Genomic DNA, 8,894 nt, shown 5'->3' on the forward strand with positions numbered 1-8,894 from the left:
ATTCCACTCCTAGGTGGAATAAAATGAAAATAAGAGAAATGAAAGCATATGTCCACATAGAAACTTGTACATGAATGTTCTTAGCAGCATTGTTCATAATAATCAAAGAGTAGAAACAACCCAAATGATCAACAACTGATGAATGGATAAACAATATGTGGCATAATGGAACAGTATGCAGCCATGAAAAGGAATGAAGCACATTTACCTGCTCCAACATGATGAATCTTGAAAACATTAAACTAAGTGAAAGAAGCCACTCACAAAAGCCACATATTGTATTTGTTACCACAAACTGTTGAATTCTATACTTGAAATGGATGAGTTTTATGATATGTAAAATACATCTCAGTAAAGTTTTTTCTTTTAAAAAAAAAAAGTGTGAGCCAGGCACGGTGGCTCACACCTCTAATCCCAGCACATTGGGAAGCTGAGGTGGGTGGATCACAAGGTCAGGAGTTTGAGACCAGCCTGACCATCATGACGAAACCCTGTCTACTAAAAATACAAAAATTAGCTGGGAGTGGTGGCAGGTGCCTGTAATCCCAGCTACTTGGGAGGCCGAGGCAGGAGAATTGCTTGAACCCAGGAGGCAGAGGTTGCAGTCAGCCGAGATTTTGCCATTGCACTCCAGCCTGGGTGACAGAGCGAGACTCTGTCTCGGGGAAAAAAAAAGTGTGTTAGGAGACTGAGGAGGAATAAGGTGAGTGGATGGTGGAGATGGAAGACTCTCTGTCCTGAGATATCTATTTCTTAATAATTCTGAAATCTGCCCAATTCTCTCCATTCCTATTGCCACCACCCTGGACCAAGCTGCATCATCCGTCCGTCTGTTTCTCTGACCACTGCCACAGTGTCCTAACTGACCTCCCCATACCTGCTCCTTTGCCATCTCCATTTGCTGGCCACACCATGGTCAGGTGGGGGTCTTTTTTGCAATGCAGCTTTTACTGGATTACTGTTGTTACCAGCTTAAAGCCCTTTAATGGTGTAACAGGAGTGGGCCTCAGTATACAAACTTAAAAGTGCATGAACTAGCTGGGCACGGTGGCTCATGCCTGTAATCCCAGCACTTTGGGAGGTCAAGGCGAGCGGATCACGAGGTCAAGAGATCGAGACCATCCTGGCCAACATGGTGAAACCCTGTCTGTACTAAAAAATACAAAAATTAGCTGGGCGTGGTGGTGTGCGCCTGTAGTCCCAGCTACTGGGGAGGCTGAGGCAGGAGAATTGCTTGAATCCAGGAGTTGGAGATTGCAGTGAGCTGAGATTGCGCCACTGTACTCCAGCCTGGCGTCTGGTGACAAAGCAAGACTCTGTCTCAAAAAAAAAAAAAAAAAAAAGTGCATGAGCTATATCTGCATTTCCCCACATTCCTATAGAATTATGCATTTCTTATTTTTCTGAATTATGCATTTCTCTATATTTTTTCTGTAATTCAGCATTTTTATGAACCCCTATTCCAGTGACATGGTGAAGCTGAATCTTTGTCAATTCTGGGGCTCTATTTTTCTTAGGGGTCTTAAGTAGAGCTGAGACCTTAGAGGCCCCTTTTGCCCTCTTTGTATTCCGTCTACTGAGACATGCTTCTACTCTTACCAAGTCGCCTTCACCTCCTGCTCTCTGCTGCTCCAATACCACATGGGCATGCAAGAACCAGGCTGCAGCACCTGCCACCCCACATCTGGGTGTGGCAATCTTGGTGGGACTAAGGCCTATAAGCTAAATTGTATCACAGCTATTTTCCTTCTCTGAGACCTTCCTTCTTCCCAAGGACCCTTCCCTGGGGTGTGGTTTGCAAGGCCTCCTTTGACACACACACACACACACACACACACACACACACACACACACACACACCACCCTCTCTGTTCTCACCACTTTCCTTTTGGTCTTCATCTGCCCCTGAGCTGTAGAAGACTGTTTTCTAGACTGAGCATGAATAAAGCTGTTCTTAGAACATTTCCACCTAGTATTTTGTCTCTGCTGCCAAGTCCTCCCATTCTCCTAAGGGTCATGGGGCAGAGGATGCTCACTGTTTCCCTGTATCCATTTGCCCCATCTTCTTTTTAATGTTAGGCTACCACAATCCAATAAAGAAAGATTGGTCTTCAACAAATGGTACTGAGAAAACTGGATGCAAAAAGAATGTGTTGGACCCGCCTTGCAGCAAATAAAAATATCTCAAAATGGATTGAAACAGAATCGTATGCATTTGTCAAAACTCATCAAATTGTACACTTAAAATTGTTCAGTTTTATTGTATATAATATCTCAATAAAGCTTACAAAAAAGGAAATTAAAAAGTGGATCAAAGACCTGAATGTAAGAACTGAAACCATAAAACCCTTAGAAAAAATCATAGGCACATATCTTGTAGAGTAGGCAAGGATTCGTAGATATGATACCAAAAGCACAAGCAACCAAAGGGGAGGAAAGCTAGATAAATTGTACTTCATCAACATTTAAAAATTCATGTTTCAATAACACTATCGATAAAATGAAAAGACAAGCCACAGAATGGGAGGAAATATTTGCACGTTATATCTCTGATAAGGGTCTAGTATCTACAGTATATAAAGAACTCCTTAAACTCAACAACAAAAGGACAAATAACCCAATTTTTTAAATGGACAAAAGATTTGAATGGGCATTTCTCCAAAGAAGTTAGACAAATGGCAACAAACACATGAAACAATGCTCAGCATCAGTAGGAAAATGAACGTCAAAGCCACATTGAGACACCACTTCACACCTGCTAGGGTGGCTGTAATAAAGATGAAATGGCGAAGATATTGAAGCACTGGAGCCCTCTTGCATTGCTTCTGGGGAATGTAAGATGGTGCAGCCATTTTTGGAAACAAGTAGGCAGTTTCTCAAAAAGTTAAATATAAAACTACCATATGATCCATCTTCTACTCCTAGGTATATATCTAAGAGAACCGAAAACAAATGCTCAAACAAAAGATTATATTGTGTTCAAAGCAGCATTATTCCTAGTAGCTAAAGGCTATAAACAACCCAAATGTCCACCAACTGATGAATGGATGGATGAAGTATGGAATATCCGTGTCAAGTAATTTTATTTAGCCATAAAAAGAGTGAAAAAGTGATATGTAAATTATGTCTTTTTGGAGTATAAATATCTCAATTGTCTAAAATGATATTTTCTTTAGGAGTTATCCTCAGTTCAAAACTCACTTTCTGAAGTATCACATCTATCCACCTTTTAAAAGACATAAAATTATGAGAAGCTAGCACCAGAAACTAAGTGAACATTTCAGCTAAAGGCAAAGAGAAAGTTAAGGGTGTTTTCACAAGGAAATCCAAAGAAGACAACCAGAAGGAAACAAGTTCAACATGGCCATACCAATCTTGGTAAAAGAGCTAGAGTGGAAACTCAAGCTGCAGGGAAAGCGGGAGAAGGAAAGAAGACTCAGTTCAAACAGATAGCACAAGGAAACCCAGCACAAATTCTGGCTTTGGCATTATCTTGATAATCCTTATTTTTTGTCATAGGTGACGCTAATACTAGTCCTATTGTTGCAAAACGAGTCCAAATCCTACCAAGTTAAAAATCTCTCATTGACCTGTTGGGTGTAGGTGGTACCTTTGTCCTCCCAAGCCAGGAGATCAGTTCTGGCAAGAGGGCTCCAATGCATCTTGATGGTGCTGTTGGTAGGATGTCCAGTGATGTTCTGCTGCTTGAGATACATGGTGGGAGGAGGGTGCCCTTCGTTCATTACTCAGTCAACATCTTGGCCTTGAAGAAGCAACGCAGGTAGAAAACCTGCCAGGTGTCTAGTCCAATGAAGCAGAACATAAAAAGACACAAGTACAGGACTCAAGTGTTTGTTGATTCATTGGTATCACACATCTCCTCCTCTCTCTTCTTCATGTAGCAAAATCATTAACAATAGATTCTGAGAGGTCTAGGCATTGCAGTTCCACCTATAATGGCTTAAGCTTCTCAGCTTTCCAATCTCCTTGTAATTTTTTTTTTCCTCCACTCCATGCTTCATGTCTAGGATCACAAGTTGGTCAGGTATCCACCTTGTTTCCTTGCTCTCAAAACACACTTCAAACATGTCATAATCTTCCAGAGTAAAGGCAAATTTCCCTTCGGTTTCATCCTCCTTGGAGTAGAGAATGTGGCCAGCAGAATCTGTGACCTTGAGGTGTCTGTGCAGGCCGCCAGCACCCCCACACTTGTTGGAGATCTTGTACATGCCCATTACTAGCAGGTCCTTGTGGATCTCCTCACGGAGGCACTTTCAGGAGTTAATGGGCAGGTGGAAGGAGATGGTGAGGACCAAGCTGGGGTTGAGCAGAAACAAAAACGGCCATGCCAACATTGTTACTGAAAAAAGAAAAAAAGAAGTGAAGAGTGAAGCACTGATGTATGTTATGCCATAGATAAACCATAAAATATGTGAAAGAAGCCAACACAGAAGGCTGCATGTGTAATAGCATTTATATGAAATGTCCAACAAAGGCAAACCCATAGAGACGGAATGTGAACTAGAGCTTTCCAGAGGCTGAGGGAAAGGGTGAGTGAGGAGTGACTGCTAAGGGGTACAGAGATTATTTATGGGGTGATAAAAATGTTCTGAAATTAGAACAGTGGTATTAGATAGGGGTGATGGATGCAAAACTCTGTAGATATACTTAAAACGACAGAATCACAGAAGTTTTAAAAGTGAATTTATAGTAAGTGAATTATACCTCAATTAAAAATGTTAACAAGTAATGACACTCCAAATTTTAGTTATGTACATAGTCACCCAGCTAATGACCACATATCCCAGCCTCTTTGTAATCAGAGTGGTAATGTGATTAAGCTTGGGCCAATGAGATTTCAGGAGAAGTGATGAGCAACAAGCTGCTGCCCCTGGAGTCCTCCTTCTCCTTCCCCTGGTCTGAAAGGCAAACATGGAGGTGATCATTGTGTCACCAGGGGCTAGACAGAGGCAAAACCTGAGGATGGCAGAGCAACAAGATGGAAGGAACCTGGGTTTCCAGCTACTCTGATGGAGAAGAGCTGTCCTGCCAGCCCTGGGCTGCTCCTCACCAGACTGCTTCTTGAGGGGGAAATAAACCTTGATCTTATTTAAGCCAAATCCTTGAAGCGACTTATTTTTTCCCTCTGTTTCCTGCTTTGACATGTCCCTCCCTGAGGCAATGAGTGCAGAAATGACCTGATGACCTGAAGAGGAGAAGAGGCAAGAGAGGGCTTGATGGAAGTCTGTGGACAAAAAATGGATCATTTTAAAAACGACATCCCACAGCAGTGCTTCTCATGGCTCTTAGGATGGAGTTCAGAATACTAAGTATGCCCCTCCAACGTGCCTGGGACTTGCAAGGCCAGATCCTGGATCAAGGCCAGGATGTGGCTTTGCCTTTGCTCCCAGTTTAGTGCAGGTTTTCCAGGTACTTGCATGGAATCACCACTTCATAACACTTTCCACTTTGTCTAATTTGTACATTCATTTGTGTTTCCTCTTGGTTGATGTCTATCTTCTCCATGAGGCTGTTTAATAGACCATGGCGAGCACTTGGTGCATGATAAATGCTTCATACTATTTGTTGAAAAAAAAAATTAAACGAATGAGGGAAGGTATTGTAAATTAGGGGCTTTTATTAGTCTGAACTCTTGACTTTAAGTGACAGAATTACAACTCAAATGCACAGGCAAAAACAAGGTGGTATGGCTGATGTAACTGGGAAGTATAAGGCTCTAGACAGAGACAATAAAACCAGTCTCTCTACATTACTGTCTCTACTGTCCTTCAGTGGGCTTCTTACAAGGTGGCACAGAAATTGCTGCTCTTCTCAGGCTCTTGTCCTCCAGTTGGGCTACCTACCTTGGGGGAAAAAAAGGACTTTTAAATTTCCCAGTGGTACCAGCAAGAGTCCTAGAATTTACTCTAACTGGTCCAGTGTGTGTCATGTGATTACCAATGATCCAATCACTGAGGCCAAGGACATCTGGTACTGTCTTATTTTTGAAGTGATGTTTGAGCCCACACTAAATTTAGGATAGAGGAAATTTGTGAAAGTGGAGATGGGGAAAAGGCTTTCTTGGGAATGTTTGAGGATAGGCACAGTGAGTGGGGCAAACACAAAGCCTATATTAGGAGTATAGGTTCATGAGAAAGGCAGCCTAGAGTCATGACTAGAACTCAAGATGTGGTGTTAACAGGCCTACATGAAGTGAGCAGAAGCTCTGCCACTTTCTAGTTGGGGTATCTTGATTAAGTCTTAATTTTGCCTAGCCTTGATTTCTTCACCCATAAAATGGGGATTAAAAAAATCCTAAGTGAGAGGGGTTTTGTGAGAATTTCATGAGACAAAGTACATGAAAGAACTTTGCAGTCAAGAAAGTGGACAAAGATGGAAGCCAACATGAAGCTGCAAAGGTGGGGGAATCAGGTGGTAAAGTCCTTGGATGCTATGAGAAGGTGTTAGGAGAAGGAATGTATTTATTGGTTTCTGTCCATTGCATGTGATAGATGATCACTTATAAGTTTCTTTGTCAATGATAATTATTTTCTCATACAACGTAAAGCCCAGAGGATTGGGCAGCTCCAACTTTGGATAAGTTAGTGGCTCACAGTTGCCAGCAGGAATGGAACCACAAACGGGGCAGGTGCCGTTCATCTTCCTCTTACAATCCTCAGCACGTTCATGGTCATGAATTGACTGCTTTGGTTACAGGCGCCAAGAGCAGACAAGATACATCTGGCGAAGAAGATGTGCATCTTCTCTACCATCACAGGAAAGCTGTCAGTTGGGGTTCTTATTTGCAAGCAATTCAAAGAGACTCCATGTAACTTAAGCTTATACCATTTCCCCAAAGGGAATTTTTGCAATGATGTATTAGTTAAAATCGTATTTTCTGCAAGAAATAGACAATCTCAAAATAATGATGGTTTAAATAAGATGGGAATGTATTTCTTATTTTTGAGAAGTCCATAGGTGGACAATCCACAGCTGCTGTGGATTTGCACAGTCCTAGAGACCCAGGCTCTTTCCAACTCAACTCTGCCATCCTAGATGAAGGTCTTTAGTCTGTGGCTCAAGATGGCAGCTAGAGCTCTGCCACCATGTCCACGTGTCAGGCAGCAGGATGGGGAAAGGAGAAAGAAGAGGGGCAAATTCCAAATGAAAACATATGTTCACACAAAGACCTATATGAGAACAGTTAGGGATACTTTCTTCATATTGCCTAAGACGGAAAGCAACACAATTGTCTGTCAACTGGTCAGTGGATGAACACACTGTGGTTGATCTGTGCAATGGAATACTACTCAGCAATAAAAGGGATAGAGTTACTGCTCATGAAACAGTACAAATGAGTTAGAAAGCATCATGCAAGGCAGAAGCTGCACGGCTTTTATGACCTAGCCTTGAATGTCACATAGCATAATTTCCACCACACCATCATGATAGGACTGGTCAAAACAGAGTCAAGTGGGGGATCAAAGGGAGGCAGTGTCAAGGAATTTTCATCAATGTTTAAAAATTACCACAGTGTTATCTTGGACCAGAGGTAGAGATGGGTGGTTAATGGTGTTAGATGATGCTGAGTGGACAAACAGATGGAGGTGAAGGGAGAAATTACCAGATTCAACAATTAATCCATCCCCATAGAATTATCTCAAGAGCTTAAGTGGGAGGTGGGAAAGCTGACCATCAGTGTAGGCTGCAGAAATGCAGCACACCTAAAGTAGGTGGCCCAGCAGAATAGAGAGGCGCTCCTGCACACTCCTCTTAGGAACTTCTGAGAAGAGTTGTCTACACTCCTGTCTTCTGCTTCTTTAACTACCTGCCCACTCCCTCAGCCTTGGCCACCTGGATTCTGCTCCCACTGCCACTGAAACATCGCTGGAAGGTGCTTCTCTCCTCTGCTTGGGCCACCTAAAGCACTCGATGTGTGGATCCCCCCCTTCTTTGATTTCCTCTACTGGTTGTACTTTCCTAAATTCCTCCTGAGTTCGTGGCTCCTGCTTCTCTGATGCCAACTGTCTCTTCTGCCACCTCAGAGTCAGTGTTTTCCAGTGATCTTCCCTGGTTCTTCTTCTCTCTGGGCCCTCTCTTGTCTACCCTAGTGGCTTCAGTCTTTACCTCTTTGTTGATAATTTTCAAATCTCGGTCTGAAGTGTAGGCTCCTCTCCTGGACTTCAGACTTCAATAATGCATTATTTCCTGAACAATGAAATGCCACATAGGCATCTCAAATTTGGACTACCCAGAGTTGAACTCATTATCTCTCCTTCTCATCATGCTTGCTCCTTTTCCTGGGTCCCTGTCTCTGTGAAGGGTCCCCCCCAACCATGAAACTATCATAAAAATCTTCCCAACATCCTATTATCTTTCTTCTTCCCATATCCAATCAATCAGTAAGGTCTCTTGCTTTCAATTCCTAAGTGTTTCTTCTGCTCACATCTTCCTATCTTCCTTCCTATCTTCACTGTTAACCACTTCAGGTCATACCTCCATCAATGGCAGATTATGTTTTCCAGACCAACCCTTCCTCTGACAATAACTAGAAAATCTGGACTAGGCCAGGTGCAGTGGCTCACACCTGTAATCCCAGCACTTTGGGAGGCTGAGGCAGGTGGATCACAAGGTCAGGATTTCGAGACCAGCCTGACCAACATGGTGAAACCCCATCTCTACTAAAAATACAAAAATTAGCCATGCATGTTGGTGGGTGCCTGTAATCCCAGCTACTTGGGAGGCTGAGGCAGGAGGATTCCTGGAACCCGGGAGGTGGAGGTTGCAGTGAGCTAAGATTGTGCCACTGCACTCCAGCCTGGGAGACCTAGCAAGACTCTGCCTCGGGAAAAAAAAAAAAAAAAAAAGAAAGGAAGAAAGAAAGAAAAAGATAA

The 8,894-nt window shown here is 42.7% G+C and overlaps 1 pseudogene; it reads right to left on the bottom strand.

Annotated features, from left to right (window-relative positions):
* Positions 1–3,122: 3,122 nt before the first annotated feature.
* Positions 3,123–8,604, bottom strand: LOC116542819 (annotated as a pseudogene).
* Positions 8,605–8,894: the final 290 nt, after the last annotated feature.

Source organism: Sapajus apella, unplaced genomic scaffold (assembly GCF_009761245.1).
Source record: "Sapajus apella isolate SASKATOON/1434 unplaced genomic scaffold, GSC_monkey_1.0 scaffold174, whole genome shotgun sequence".
NCBI lineage: Eukaryota > Metazoa > Chordata > Mammalia > Primates > Cebidae > Sapajus > Sapajus apella.